Source organism: Myodes glareolus, chromosome 3 (assembly GCF_982192425.1).
Source record: "Myodes glareolus chromosome 3, mMyoGla1.1, whole genome shotgun sequence".
Taxonomy (NCBI): Eukaryota; Metazoa; Chordata; class Mammalia; order Rodentia; family Cricetidae; genus Myodes; species Myodes glareolus.
The window spans coordinates 122098917-122112534 of record NC_142028.1 but is presented as its reverse complement, the minus strand read 5'-3'; the positions used below and the strand labels follow the sequence as shown (position 1 = coordinate 122112534).

The 13618-nt window shown below is 38.5% G+C and overlaps 1 protein-coding gene and 1 non-coding gene across 2 annotated transcripts in view; one reads left to right on the top strand and one right to left on the bottom strand.

Annotated features, from left to right (window-relative positions):
• Window positions 1-13618, bottom strand: part of Brinp1 (BMP/retinoic acid inducible neural specific 1) — a 188683-nt gene that overhangs the window by 17871 nt on the left and 157194 nt on the right. The gene's annotated exons all lie outside the window — the stretch shown is intronic.
• On the top strand, window positions 114-242 carry LOC125416500 (small nucleolar RNA SNORA25). The gene has a single exon (XR_007236913.3). It is a non-coding gene; the product is annotated as a small nucleolar RNA SNORA25 (small nucleolar RNA).

Here is a 13618-nt window from a genome sequence, read left to right as displayed (position 1 = left end):
CAAATACCTATGATTATGTTAGAATGCTCAGGTACTGACCCCTACCTTGTTCTTGTTATGCAGGGTTTAAGAGTACAATCAGATGGAAGGTGTGTATACAAGAAACACACTGAAGGTCATTTCAAATAGGGCTTGTTAGGCTGTGAAACCAAAAGCTCTTTACGCTGTGACCAAAGATTGATGTTCTTCACAGAAGAAAGCAGGCACTTGATAGTGCTGTGTTTTTCTGAGAAGATACATGCATTTTCCCAGTCAGAAGCTGTGAGAGTTTAACTTAATTCTTTTAACTCCCTTCAGAAATCTGGAAACCATGTGACTCAGGATGTAGAGCAATGGAACCAAATCCCTTAAATTAAAATTTATTGTTTACAATAAAAAACAAATTACAATATCCTATCTATTTTTTCTCTCAATTTCTTCTATTGCCAAAATGATAAAATTACAACTTTACGTACAAGCATTTAATCCCTTTATACTTCCGTATCAGCACAGAGATACAGCTTTAATAACAGTAAAGGCAATTGCAAAAGGTTCTGGTATGTATTGACCATTGTTTATGTGCTTATGAATACCACCTTCATATCTAGAATCATCCTCACAGTGGCCCTGTGGAGGAATTACTAGTATTATACTGTTTTGCAGATGAGAATGGTTTGGACATACAGATGATTGCTCACTAGGATTGACTACATACAGCTGCTTCCAAAGACATGTTGGTGGCGGGTAGGTCAACCATGCTCCAGTATGGTGATACATACAAGAATACATGGGCAGTATAAGTTGGACTCTACAAATTAAAGAAAAAATGAGTATACAAAGTTTGGTGGGTATGGGGCATGGATGGACAAGAGAAGAATTGGGTCATGGAGATGAATATGGTCAGAATACAATATATAAAATTCTCAAAAATTTAATAAAACATCTTCTAAGCTGACAGTAGTGGCACATAACTCTAATTCCAGCACTCGAGAGGCAGAGGCAGGCAGATCTCTGTGAGTTCGAGACCAGCTTAGTCTACAAGAGCAAGTTCGAGGACAGCTAGGCCTGTTACACAGAAACACCCTATCTTTAAAAAAAAAACCAAAAAGAAAATAAAAGAAAAATCATCTAAATATTACAAAAGAAAAACTTAGAATAAAAAGTGTCTACCTCCAGTAGGAAAGATTCTCACAGCTGACCTTTATGAAAGTTACTTCCAGAAAATTAACCCCCTGTCTTCCATCAGATAACAAGTGGAGAATGCTCGTGTCACTCAGAGCGCTCTTGATTGCCTTGTCTCGAATCTGCTTCTATCAGTTGCATTATGACATAATGTGGGGTGCCCTCTAGATGCTGTGAATATGTTTTTTTACCATTAGTTAATAGAGAAGCTACTTTGACCTAGAATAGGCAGAATATAGGTAGGCAGGAAAACAAGAGACTCAGAAACTGCCCAAATAGGCAAAATAGTCTTTCAAATTTCCTACTTTATAGAAAAGTCTGTCAGATATGGTAGGTCTGTAGGCCAAAGATGGATGCCCCAGTGTTGCAGAGAAACTTTGGGTGACTGTCCAGGTAGTCAGTTGTTTCTGACATTATTCATAATTTTTGGAAGTCGCTTGCTTGTACTTTCTCCTTACTCAGTTAATACTAGTTCTTTCTTGGGTCTATGAGGGAGTTGAAGACTACACAGTTATAATTATAGTTTTCCTTGTTTACCTGATGCAGAAAGCAAGTTATCATAGAAAATCAATTACATACAAGACTTTGGATTCACCAAGATAAGAAAAATATGGAATATTTTCTCTGAATTTGTCAAATACAAATGGACTAGACATTATTGATGTATTTATTGCCTGTATATATTGTATATTGTTATTGTATTTATTGTACAGAGTTTTCTTATATTAGTTATAGTCTTCTTTTTTTAATTTTAGACAAAAAGGGATAATGTACTGGCATTTCATTTGTATTTTAATAAATATAGCTTGCCCGAGGATCAGAAAAGCAAAACAACCACACTGACCAGCCTTACAGACCAAGCAACAGTGACATAGACCTTTAATCCTGGTAGCCACACTAGCTTGCCATAGAAACCAGTGGTGCATGCCTTTAATGCCAGAACTAGAGAGGGTTATAAAAGAGGAGGGGACAGCTCTTAGTCACCTTCTTATTCTGAGGATTCCTGGACACAGGATCACCACTTTCTGATTGAGGTCAAGATAAAAGCCAATGGCTGATTGTTTTGCTTCCCTGTTCCTCAGGTTGAACTCCAATTTCTGTCTCTGAAATTTTATTAATCTTGCTTCGATGATACCACAGAGATAATAAAATAAATCAATAATGTTTGAGTTGCTTTTTCCCCTATAGAAAAGTTTATTTGAACTATGCAACAAAATTTGATATAATAGACCAGCTACTAATGATAATGACCATTTATTTAAATAAATTAAAAACAACCGAGAAAGACTTGGAAGGCTCATAAAAATTCTGAAAAACAAAGATTTAGATTAATTCTTATGGCTCTAACTGAATAAATTAATGTGGGAAATCTCTCATAATTGTATTGTTTGTGTAATGAAGCCTGTGGAATGTCAGACTGAATACACAAACGCCCTTAAGAATGAATTTCAAAAGAGTGATAAGGACTACATTATAAATTACATTAAAGTTATTCATTAAATGTAACAATGCACATATTGAAGGGCCTCTGTATAGCATGCACACATCTCCTCTACTCAGTTTTAGTTCTACTCTTCTGCTTCTTTTCCAGTTAACTAACAACTTTTGTACTCCATATAGATCTGGTTAGAAGTCTTTACTTCTATCTATTTACTTACTTACTTACTCACTTATTTTTATTTTTTGCCATGTGATAAACATGCCACATTAAATGCTCTACTGCTGGATTTGAGTGTAAGGGCATAGTTTTACATCTATAACCACAACTAAAATTTGGATATCTGAATACTGAGCCAAGCTTATATCGAGAGTAAATGGCAGTCATCTGTCTTGGCCTGTGAAAGTCCACAGGACTGAGAATCCTAACTTCTATCTCATCATCATTATAGGATTACATTGTGCTAGGCTTATATTTTACCTTATACAACAGAAACACCCACATCTCAGAAGGAGGAACAGATTCTCCAGCCACACTCTAGGCCACTGTTTCTCATTTGGTGGATCACGACAACAAAATAAGAGTTAGGAAGTAACAATGAAATGATTTTATGGTTGGTTTCAGCACAATATGAGGAATCTACCAAAGTGATGCCTCATTAGCAAGGTTGAGAAGCACTGCTCTCCGGATGAGTATTGTTCTGTTTGTGATTACATTCATATTACATCTGTGTATTTCTTACAGGTTACAGAGAGTTGTCATATAATTTTACTGGACAATGACTTTGTATGATACTTGGTCTTATCCTGACTGCAGAGGACGCAGGCAGATTTAGAAACTTCTGAAGGTCACATACCTAATAAGTAGGTTGGCCTATTTAGACTTTTATTATAATAAATAGCAAACTAACTTGAGTTCCATGAAATATAAGAAACCAAGGCTCTGTGTTTCACTGCAGTCGTCTTTGGAGATTTTATCTAGAGATAAAGAAGTTCAAAGAGAAGGGTGGGAACCAGTGTAGATATAAAGAGTTATTGAACTGGGATAATAATTATTCTGGTGGCCAGAATCCTTCCACAGACACCAATTAAAGACCAAATTGGATAAAAAAAAAAAAGTATGCTAAAAGCTGACAAGGGTTCAAAAGCCAAGGCCCCAGGACAAGAGTCTAAGGTTGATGTCTCCAAGAGATTTTTATTTCAACAATGTATAATTACATTGTGCTTGGCTATGGCCTGCACTATCAGGTCAAGGCCAGAAATAAAAATAAACCAAAGAACAAGAGTCATTGGGAAATGCAAATAATTATGCTGCATGTCCTCAATAAATAATCTCCCATTGTTCTGCTTTACTTTACAACATAAACATCTTCAACAACCAGGTAACAGTAGTATGTAAGTCACGTCATAATCAAATACCTGTACCTGGTAAAAATGTCACTTCATTTTACTAAATCTGTTTATAGCCCTTTAGAGTGCTGTTGAAACTACTCTGCTCCCGCATATTATTTTCCCCCTTTCTTCTTTCTTCTCTTCCTCCTACTCCTCTTTTTATCATTCCCTTAATCATCCTCCTTCTCCCTTTCTGCTTATTCCTATGTGGTGCAACAGGAGTTTCTAAAAGAAACAGACTTAGCAAGACTTAGTTCCAGAATGAATGAAAACAATTTATACTAGTTGCTTTGATTTTACTGAAGTGTGTGAATTAATCAATCCAAAGCCCTAAGCTTTGATTTGCTAAGAATATCATTGAGTGACTTTGGACAGTCCACTTTATTTATTTGGTTTTTAGTTTTTCAATTATATATGAGTAAGGAAATGCAATCCGAATTTATTCAATGACTATGTAAAAACTACAGCTCATTGAAATGTTGAAGAGATTCAGTTTTGACAGGATGATGCCTTCTGGACACATTCTGAGAAAAAAAAATAATCAATTGATTTACTCATTGAAAACTTTTCTGGCCCTCCCCTCTCCCTTCTTCGGGGCTTAAATTCCTCCATCTCAGCCAGGGCAGGCACCGCGGGCCGGGGCAGGCGGTGAGAGCAAAGGGGCGGGAGTCCCTTTGTTCTGATAGCCGGCCTGCAGCAGCTAAGACCGCAGGCAGGGACTCTTCTGACCAGCGAGGGGCTCTGATCCTGTGCAGGGGTAAGTGTGTGGACCGGTGAGGGGACACACAATATTCCCGCCATCCTTATCTCCCTGGCTACTCCAAAGGGGCAGCTTCCCCCAGCTAATCCCTCTCTCCTGCTACGCCATCCCAGCTTTTGGCCTCGAGCCCCTCCCCTCCCCTCTCCCTTCTTCGGGGCTTAAATTCCTCCATCTCAGCCGGGGTGGGCACCACGGGTCTGCATAGGCGGTGAGTGCAAAGGGAAGGAAGTCCCTTTGTTCTAATAGCCTGCCTGCAGCTAGCTAAGACTGCAGGCAAAGTGATTCCTGGATAGCAAGGGACACTAATCCAGTAGAAGAAGACCCAGCGGAGGGAAGAACCATTGGAGAGCATCTGAAGGAAGAGATGGGCAGGCGCCAAGGCAAGAATTCCTCCAACAATCTGAAAAACAACATGAAATCACCAGATCCCAGCGATCTTACGACAGAAGGACTCGAACGCCCTATTCCGGAAGAAGTCGAAAACAGTGTCATTATGAAAGCAATAGAGTCTCTAAAACAGGGTATGAATAACTCACTTAAAGAAATAGAAGAGAAATATAACAAAAAAATGGAAGAAATGAGTAAAGAAATGGAAGACAAATATAACAAAAAGGTTGAAGAAATGAGTAAATTCGTAAATGATACCCTGGGAAACCAAGAAAAAGCAATCAAACAGGTAATGGAATCAGTGCAAGAATTGAAAACTGAAATGGAGGCAGTGAAGAAAACACAAACCGAGGGCCGGCTGGATACGGAAAATCTAGGTAAACGAACGGAGACTACAGAATCAAGCTTAACCAATAGAATACAAGAGATAGAAGAACGAATCTCAGATTATGAAGACACCATAGAGAAAATAAACGCCCTGACCAAAGAAAACAGCAAATCCAACAAATTCTCATCACAAAACATTCAGGAAATATGGGACATAATAAAAAAACCAAATCTAAGAATAATAGGAGTAGAAGAAGGAGAAGAATTGCAGATCAAAGGTCCAGAAGATATATTCAACAAAATTATAGAAGAAAACTTTCCCAACCTAAAGAGGGATATTCCTATGAAGGTGCAAGAAGCATACAGAACACCGAATAGACTGGATCAGAAAAAAACGTCCCCTCGCCATATAATAATCAAAACACAAAGCAGTCAGATTAAAGAAAGAATATTAAGAGCTGCAAAGGAAAAAGGTCAAGTAACCTATAAAGGTAAACCTATCAGACTTACACCAGACTTCTCTATAGAAACCATGAAAGCCAGAAGGTCCTGGATAGAGGTACTGCAGAAATTAAGGGACCATAGATGCAAGCCCAGACTACTTTACCCAGCCAAGCTTTCGTTCACTATCAACGGAGAAAACAAAATTTTCCAGGATAAAAACAAATTTAAACAATATGTAACTACTAATCCAGCCTTACAGAGAATACTAGAAGGAAAATTACATCCCAAGGAATCCAACACTGCCAACACTGACTACAATAATTCAGACATCTAGTGACCCTTCACTAGCACAATTCAAAGAAGGAAAACACATACACTCTATTACCACCAAAAAAATGACTGGAGTCAACAACCAATGGTCATTAATATCTCTTAATATCAATGGACTCAATTCACCTATAAAGAGGCACAGACTTAGAGATTGGATACGAAAACAGGATCCAACATTCTGCTGTTTACAAGAAACACACCTCAACCACAAAGACAGCCACCTACTCAGAGTAAAGGGTTGGGAAAAGGTCTTCCAAGCAAATGGACCTAAGAAACAAGCGGGTGTGGCCATTCTAATATCTAACAAAATCGACTTCAAACTAAAATCAATCAGAAGAGATGGAGATGGACATTTCATACTCATAACAGGAACAACTCATCAGGAAGAAGTCTCAATCCTGAATATCTATGCCCCTAATGTAAAGGCACCCACATATGTAAAAGAAACTCTTCTAGAACTCAAGGCAGTCATCAAACCACACACGCTAATAGTAGGAGACTTCAACACTCCTCTCTCACCAATGGACAGGTCAATCAGACAGAAACCAAACAGAGAATTAAGAGATTTATTGGAGGTATTGAATCAAATGGACTTAACAGACATCTATAGAACACTCCACCCAAATAGGAAAGAATATACCTTCTTCTCTGCAGTTCATGGAACCTTCTCGAAGATTGACCACATACTCGGTAACAAAGCAAACTCCCACAGATACAAAAAAATATTAGTAACCACCTGTGTCTTGTCAGATCACCATGGATTAAAATTAGAATTCAACAACAATGCTACCCCCAGGAAGTCAACAAACTCATGGAAGTTGAACAGTCAACTACTAAATCACCCCTGGGTCAAGGATGAAATTAAGAAAGAAATTAAAGTCTTCCTTGAATTTAATGAAAACAAAGACACAACATACTCAAACCTATGGGACACTATGAAAGCAGTGCTAAGAGGAAAGTTCATAGCAATAGGTGCCCAAATAAAGAAAACGGAGAAAGCACACATTGGAGACCAAACAGCACACTTGAAAGCTCTAGAAAAAAAAGAAGCTGATTCACCCAGGAGGAGTAGAAGACTGGAAATAATCAAACTGAGGGCTGAAATCAACAAAATAGAAACAGAGAAAACAATCCAAAGAATCAATGAATCAAAAAGCTGGTTCTTGGAGAAAATCAACAAGATTGACAAACCCCTATCCAAACTAATCAAACGGCAGAGAGAGCACATGCAAATTAATAGGATCAGAAATGAAAAGGGGGATATAACCACAGACTCAGAGGAAATTCAGAGAATCATTAGATCTTACTACGAAAGTTTATATGCCACAAAGTTGGAAAATGTAAAAGAAATGGACATTTTTTTAGATAAGTACCATATACCAAAGTTGAACCAAGAACAGGTGAATAATCTAAATAGACCTGTTAGTCGTGAAGAACTAGAAGCTGTTATCAGAAATCTCCCTACCAAAAAAAGTCCAGGACCAGATGGTTTCAATGCAGAATTCTACCAGAATTTCCAGGAAGAGCTAATTCCTATACTCCTTAATGTATTCCATAATATAGAAACAGAAGAGTCATTGCCAAACTCCTTTTATGAAGCTACAGTTACCTTAATACCAAAACCACACAAAGACACAACCAAGAAAGAGAATTACAGGCCAATCTCACTCATGAACATCGACGCGAAAATTCTCAATAAAATCCTGGCAAACCGAATCCAGGAACACATTAGAAAAATTATCCATTATGATCAAGTAGGCTTCATCCCAGAGATGCAGGGCTGGTTCAATATACGCAAATCTATCAATGTAATCCATCATATAAATAAACTGAAAGAAAAAAATCATATGATCATTTCATTGGATGCTGAAAAAGCATTTGACAAAATTCAACACCCATTTATGATAAAGGTGTTGGAGAGACTGGGGATACAAGGATCATACCTAAATATAATAAAAGCAATATACAGCAAGCCGACAGCTAACATCAAATTGAATGGAGAGAAACTCAAAGCCTTTCCACTAAAATCAGGAACACGACAAGGCTGTCCACTCTCTCCATACCTCTTCAATATAGTGCTTGAAGTTCTAGCAATAGCAATAAGACAACAAAAGGAGATCAAGGGGATTCGAATTGGAAAGGATGAAGTTAAACTTTCGTTATTTGCTGACGATATGATAGTGTACATAAGTGACCCCAAAAACTCTACCAAAGAACTCCTACAGCTGATAAACACCTTTAGTAACGTGGCAGGATACAAGATCAACTCCAAAAAATCAGTGGCCCTCCTATACACGAAGGATAAAGAAGCTGAGAGGGAAATCAGAGAAACATCACCTTTCACGATAGCCACAAATAGCATAAAATATCTTGGGGTTACTCTAACCAAGGAAGTGAAAGACCTATTTGACAAGAACTTTAAGTCTTTGAAGAAAGAAATTGAGGAGGATACCAGAAAATGGAAAGATCTCCCTTGTTCTTGGATTGGGAGGATCAACATAGTAAAAATGGCAATTCTACGAAAAGCAATCTATAGATTCAATGCAATCCCCATCAAAATCCCATCAAACTTCTTCACAGACCTTGAGAAAACAATAACCAAGTTTATTTGGAAAAACAAAAAACCCAGGATAGCCAAAACAATCTTATACAATAAAGGAACTTCAGAAGGATTACCATCCCTGACTTCAAACTCTATTACAGAGCTACAGTATTGAAAACAGCTTGGTATTGGCATAAGAACAGAGAAGTCGACCTATGGAATCGAATAGAAGACCCGGATATTAACCCACAAACCTATGAGCACCTAATTTTTGACAAGGGAGCTAAAGGTATACAATGGAAGAAGGAAAGCATCTTTAACAAATGGTGCTGGCATAACTGGATGTCAACCTGTAGAAGGATGAAAGTAGATCCATACCTATCACCATGCACAAAACTCAGGTCCAAATGGATTAAAGACATCAACATTAATCCGTCCACTTTGAACCTGATAGAAGAGAAAGTGGGAAGTAGTCTACAAGATATAGGCACAGGAGGCCTCTTCCTAAGTAGGACCCCAGCAGCACAGACAATAAGAGAAACAATGAATAAATGGGATCTACTGAAACTGAGAAGCTTCTGTAAAGCAAAGGACACTGTCAGTAAGACAAAAAGGCTGCCTTCTGACTGGGAGAAGATCTTCACCAACCCTTCATCAGACAAAGGTCTGATCTCCAAAATATACAAAGAACTCAAGAAACTAGGCACTAAATCTCTAAATAACCCAATTAAAAAATGGGGTACTGAACTGAACAGAGAATTCACAACAGATGACCTTCGAATGGCCAGAAGACACTTAAGGTCATGCTCAACCTCCTTAGCGATCAGGGAAATGCAAATCAAAACCACTTTGAGATACCATCTTACACCTGTCAGAATAGCTAAAGTCAAAAACACCAATGATAGCCTATGCTGGAGAGGATGTGGGGTGAGGGGAACACTCATCCATTGTTGGTGGGAATGCAAACTTGTGCAGCCACTGTGGAAATCAGTGTGGCGGTTTCTCAGGAAACTGGGAGTCAACCTCCCTCAGGACCCAGCAATTCCTCTCTTGGGAATTTACCCTAGAGATTCCCTAGCATACAACAAAAGCATTTGTTCAACTATGTTCATAACAGCACTATTTGTAATAGCCAGAACCTGGAAACAGCCGAGGTGCCCCTCAATAGAAGAATGGTTAAAAATGGTGTGGAACATATACACGTTAGAGTTTTACTCAGCGGTAAAAAATAATGACATCTTGAATTTTGCATGCAAATGGATGGACATAGAAAACGCTTTACTGAGTGAGGTAAGCCAGACCCAAAAAGAGGAACGAAGAAACCAGGATTCAAATTTGCTTGGTCAAATTCCATTCTTAGCAATTTATGATCTGCAGCTGTAAGTTTATTTAGTAGTCTCTCGAGGGTTGCTATGAGAGTGTCAAAGGAGGGCAGGAAGGCAAGTTGGACGAACACGGTATGTATTCACTCATTAGTGGATTCTAACCATAATTTAAAGGTCTTTGAGCCTATTTTTCGTGATCCTAGAGAAGCTAAATAAGAAGACGATCCTGATGAAGATTATTTAGCTATCCGCCAGGAGGTAGGAAATAGTCAAGAGTCCCAGGTAACCTTGGGTGCATGGGGGGGGGGGTGGGAGGGTTGTTGGAAGGGGAGAGGGTTAGAGAGAAGGGAGTAGGGGAGGAATGGAGAAAGCTCAGTTGACCGGGATGGGGGGAAGGGAGGAAGGATGAATAAGGGATCAGGGAAGAATATATTTCAACTAAGGGAGTCATTTTAGGGTTTATAGGAAACTTGATTATATATGGGATCCCAGGTCCAAGGAGAGATCCCCAGATTGTTCTCTGGACAGAGGAGAGGGTGCCTGAACCGGCCTTGCCCACAACCATACTGATGAATATTTTGCATGTCACCATAGAACCCTCATCTGGCGATGGATGGAGATGGAGGCGGAGAACCACGTTGGAACACTGGACCTAGCTCCCTAGGTCCAAATGAGAGGCAGAAGGAAAGAGATCGTGAGCAATGAAGGCAAGGGCACAGGAAACCTTCAGCCGACGTTGGATGGCGATACAGATGGAGACCCATGTTGGAACACCGAACTGAGCACTCCACGGTCCAAATGAGGAACAGAATGATGAAGAAAATAAAAAAAGTAATCAGGACTGCGAGGGATGCGAGCACCCACTGATACAAGGGGACTGATATAATGGGAGTTCACCAAGGCCTGTTGGACTGGGACTGAACGAGGACATGATCCAACCAGATTCTCTGAATGTGGCTGGCCCGGAGCCTTTTTGAAAAGCCGTTGACAATGACACTGGGACTTGCTTCCTCTGCATGTACTGGATTTTGGCGCTCCAGTCTGTTTGGACTCTCACCTTCTTTGGACCTGGAGGGAGGGGGGAGGAACTCGGGCTTCCCACAGGGCAGGAAACCCTGACTACTCTGGGGGATGGAGAGGGAGGGGGAGAGGGAGTGGGGGGAATGGGAGGGTGGTGGGAGGAGGGGCTGAAATGGAAACTTTTATAATTTAATAATAAAAAAAATAAAAAAAAATAAAAAAAGAAAACTTTTCTGAATGCTTGTTTTGTGACAGGGTCTATGATAAAGAATAAATTGAGGAAAGACGTTAACAGAGATACTTGTCTATAAATGATGGTCTTGTCCACTGGTCAGTAAATTATGAGATAATGGTGAACTGTGATTTGCCATTCAAGTAGAAAGTGAGAATGCTAAGAAACCACGTAAAACAGGAATCAAACAGACTTTTGATGCAATGAACAAGGTCACCAGGAGGGACTACTTAAATTGAGATTTGAAGAACAGATAGAAGCTACTCTTAGGAAGGCAAAAAACAGATACCGTTCAGATAGGAGGAATGATCTCAGACTACTTGTGAAATAGCCTTCAGCCTTGCATTTAGTGAGTTAAATTAGTGGGAACTGTCACTGAAAAAGGCAAGAAAATGTGTAAACCACTATATATATATACATGTATACATATATACACACACATATGCATATGTATAATTATATAACATGGTTTATACCTATATATAATTTACAGTATATAGGTCCTATATAATATAAATCTATAATATTCTATATATATAGCTCATATTTTACATATATATGTGTTATGAGAGGCTCTCACAGGCCAGCTTTTGACAAATCCATAGGGCACCTTAAAATTTCATTCTTTTCCTTATAATCATTATTTTTAAAGACTGGGACAAAACTAGACTTGCTTCATAGGCAAGAATTCTGATGGCTTCTGGGAACAGAACACAAATTGAAAAGTGATCAGAGTAAATTCTGGGGCACATAGTTAAGAGGGCTTTTTACATTCAGGCAAACACACATTTTAGTTTGAACTACTACAGGGTGCTCATTAAATTTGACTAATTAGCATTATCTGAGAGCATCTCTGCTCAAAGATTCAATTATTGACCTTCTACCAATATTTATGAATAGAATGAGTACTTTGCGTGTTAGTTCTCAGAGAGTTGGGAAGGACCTCAGAGATAATTAAGCACCATTGTTTTTAAAAGAAAAATCACCATATTTTAACAAATGAGTTTAACTCAGGATTCCCTCAAAGAAAACAGCTCCCTTTTTCTTAAAACTGAGGTACAATTGTTCTCTCCTCTATCTGCATACCATGTTTGAAATGTTTGCATAACAGGGCTTGAGCTCAGTTACCTTATTTGCAAAATATTGTCCTGCATACTCTACCCAGTGTAGACAGTGATGTCTTAAGGGCTTTGTTTTTATCTTTAACTTCCTCCCAGAGACTAACATGAGTCAGTAGAATAGAATGTCAGTTAACACTTACCATTTTGCATAGAGGACACCTGAACTCAGCATTTCCGGAGAGATTGGCTGCTATGCAAATTTTGTTTTTCACTTCCTTCTTTCCCTCCATACTTTTCCAATTCTTTTACTCCAATTCTTTTCTACCTTCATTTCATCATCATTAGTTCCTCCCTCTTTCTTTTGTAATATGAAGCAAACCCCAGCACTGAAAACAAACTCTGTATAAATATCTCTTGAGTATCTTGCCTCAAGGCTGGGTAGCATAGTACCAGTGTTATAAGAGTGAACTCAGTCTCTTAGCCGGCAAAAAAAAAAGTCTTTACCAGACAATTCAGCATCACTGTGCTTTAATGACCTCATTCATTAAAAGAAAAAGAGAGGGAGAGGGGGGTAGATGTAGATTAATCCTACCCCATAGGACTGTAAAATGATTATTAGAAGCTGGGGTCTTAAGACACTGCCTGATACTAGTTACTGATTACAGGTGTTAACTATTCAATGTTCTACTGGTCCTTAACTCAATCTTGTTCTATTCCCTAGGAGTTTGGATTCTAGTACACCCTACTTACACAGCTCTGTTTCTTTAAGTAGTCCACATAAAAGTTCTAATCTGAATTTAGCACAAGAATAATTCTCTGAGGTAAGCAGAAGTAATGATTCCCATCTTTAATGTGTGAAAACCAAGAACTAAGCTTCGTATGGCAGTACATTGCGCCTGCTTGTTAAATAGCTTGAGTGCTTTATTGTGTACTCCTGCTATTATTATACTATTGCTGTCATTATTATTATTATTATTAATCTTAATCTTATTCTACATATCTGCTATAGTTTCTTTGATCTTCAATTATACTAAATGTCAATGTCTTTTATAGCACCTAATCTTACTGTGCTATATTCAGGCTGATATGGGGTAGTTACACTACAACATAGTTGTGAATTTTATGAACTATAAGAACAATCATCCAGGAAAGATATGTCTATTGGCAATATGGTGGTATCACTGTTATGGAGATAACTAA